At 38.4% G+C, this 2,952-nt stretch overlaps 1 long non-coding RNA gene across 1 annotated transcript; it reads right to left on the reverse strand.

Annotated features, from left to right (window-relative positions):
* Nucleotides 1-296: 296 nt before the first annotated feature.
* Nucleotides 297-2,549, reverse strand: LOC124665481. The gene is made up of 3 exons (XR_006990580.1): nt 2,510-2,549; nt 1,444-1,720; nt 297-600 (listed from the first exon to the last, which is right to left on the reverse strand). It is a non-coding gene; the product is annotated as an uncharacterized LOC124665481 (long non-coding RNA).
* Between the last annotated feature and the right edge of the window lie 403 nt (nt 2,550-2,952).

Here is a 2,952-nt window from a genome sequence, read left to right on the forward strand (position 1 = left end):
TCTCCAAGCTCTGCAGGTACCTCGGCAACAGCAGCCATACCAGTGCGGCGTGTCAGGTTGGTCCACCAGAGAGGGCGTTTTCACGGCATGGGATTCAGGGGTCGACGGCGTTATCAAAGGGTAGTGCGTCTGTTTTCTTCCTCCATATTTTTAAGGCGGGGTTACTGGTATTGTTTTGTATTTATATAAACCAAGATGATTTGCTGGTATGTTCAGACTGAGTGATGTCCTTTTGTAATTGGATTTGATACTTAAGAGTGTGATGTGAGTTCTAGACCGTACTGAAGCAATATCGATTAAATCTAGTAATACGATGAGTAAGGTGAAGGAGGCATTTGTCATGATTATACAGAGGCACTTAATATGACCATAGTCTGACTATGCCTAGTAGACATGCCGAGACGCCAAGTGAACTAAGCAGGACACTTGTCATAATAACACATAAATACCTAACACTACAGGTAAATAGGTGCATAATATTTTAATGTGTTTGACACTATTTTCCTCCAAATAAACTGTCTGGTTCATCAGTCTGGACGGTTGATCGTTTGATCTTTAGCTGAACTTGACTTGTTGCTGTAGGTCACACTCTTATGTTTACTGCAAGGAAAAGAGCTCGGAATTAATACGTGCTATCTTAGAAAAATAATACCAGGAGGTGCATTGACCTATTTCACTATTTGGCCACGAAACAGTTCCTTGGACAGACTTTTCCTCCCATGGTTGCACTGTAGACAATGAAAATTAAGGAGCCATTGCCACTTTGCGAGCATGGAGTTGATCTGATGGTATACCTTTTTTTAGCTAGTGCAGCCGAGGTTTTCCTTTTCCTTTTGTCAAGTGCTGAGCTTGTTTCGTTGAATAAGAATATCAGACGGTTCATTTGTGGAGAATTTGGTATAGCTAGTTAAGAGTCCACGCATGTTTACCTCGCCCAGATCCGAATGGATTGTCTCCATGACATCTTTGGTGAATGTAAGTAGCTTTTGGGCTTTTTTTTTTTTAGTAGTTTTTAAGTGTCATTGGATAGATCAGTTAATATAGAGATTGTTCAACTTTTTTGTTGTTGCTAAAGTAGGAGGTGGCATACAACTGCTACGGGTACAACTGTTGGATGTGCAGATGATCACCTAAAAGATCACAAAACATGGAAGATAATGCTCCTATCTCCAAGAGAATTTTGCGTTACATCGGCCACTAAAACACATTTCTTACCTAATATGGCAGCTATGGCAGGTTGAGTAAAATCCGCTCGACCTGTGGTACTGGCCACAACTAAGACTGCATCTTTGCTTGTGAGTGTTATGTCACAGGAACCGATGACATGACCTCAGTAATTATCATTTCCTCTTAGTATTATTTTCAGGACGACGGAACTTGATGCAGTGATCAAAATATGTGAATGAAATAGACAATAAGTCATATATGATGGTAGATAAGTACCTAACACAAGAGTATTATTTTCCATTCATGCCGCTGGAACCCCAAATGGTTGTGTATTATATGCGAACTCCCCAATTGTTAGGATGCGGAGTAATTTGTTGGATATTTTTGTGTTCAGCAATCTCGATTATGTGCAGATGGCCCGTTGTTTCGTACTTTCTTCGTGCTTCAGCGACGATGAACATCTCAAATATAGATTCAGCCTTCCTTCAATTGTTCTCCAAACTAATATATGCAGGTTCTTGGCACATAGGCTCCAATCATTCATTGTCTCTCCCTGCAACCAAGGCTGAATTTTAATTTACGCATATAGCAATCAACTCTTCATTAGCAAGCTATGCAATAAGAAACAAATATCCTGGGATGTTCACTAATTTCAGTTTCAGTAATATTACTTCCGTGTAAACCTCTTAGGAGGCGTGTAACAACTATCTTTTCAATGCAATGAAACACAAAGGAATCTTCTGTGTAAACCTCTTAGGAGGCGTGTAACAACTATCTTTTCAATGCAATGAAACGCTCTCGAAAAAAAAAAGAAATAAATAGTGTAGGTTTTATAAATTGAAGACATTCCCTATAGTATAAGACTCATAAGGGCATATGCAAGAATGTGATGTGCACATTTTATAAAATCAACTTTCCTGCTATGCTTGCCCTATCTGTCAAATGGCTAGGAAGATTTGAACATTGTGCCTTGCGAGGAAGCTCAACACTTGGTTGGCTCTGGATGCTTAAAATTAATTTTATTTTGGAGCAATTCGTTGTGTCTACCTTTTATGATGATCTGTAAAACTATTTTTTCCATGACATTAAAACGGGGAAAATAAGAGCTAGTTTCCTAGTTTTTGCTTAGTTAAGAACTTTTAAAGGAACGTCATGATGATCATATAAAACAGAGGATGTCATTAGCAGAGTTGGATTATGATAAGCTCAGGAAGAGAAAGGAAATCACAAACTATTTGCAATAATCTGAATTCCTATGGAAAAAATATTTAGTAAATTGAGCTAGCTCTATATTCATGTATATGTAAATGTAAGACTGAATAAATCAAATGTCTTCTGGTACCTCACGTTCGACAATAATAAAATCTTTCGTATAAATTTTTCCGTGTTTCCCAATCTCCGTAGTTGCAGATGCACGCAAGACGCATAAGAATTTTCAACTCAGGATTTCAACACATCTTTCGCCAAAGCAGTTTGCTTTGCTGTCTTCTAAACCTGCGTATAAGTATTTATTTTCAGCATAGAGAACCACATACTACAACCAAAACTGGAACGCGAACCATGTAGCCAAGATAAATATTTGCCTTCTTATCAACCTGTGAATATATGGTTCAGAATATGTGAGGGCAAACAGAGGAGGTCGGCCAGAGCGATTTACATCAGCCTGCTTAATTAATGCGGTGCTAATCAAAACATAGAAATGTCATAATATGAGCGGCGGATTGAAAGAAAGAATAGCATATGAAGAGAAAAGTACACAAATCAGGCAAGGGAGAACTTGCACTG

The sequence above is a fragment of the Lolium rigidum genome, chromosome 6, assembly GCF_022539505.1.
Source record: "Lolium rigidum isolate FL_2022 chromosome 6, APGP_CSIRO_Lrig_0.1, whole genome shotgun sequence".
Classification (NCBI taxonomy): domain Eukaryota; kingdom Viridiplantae; phylum Streptophyta; class Magnoliopsida; order Poales; family Poaceae; genus Lolium; species Lolium rigidum.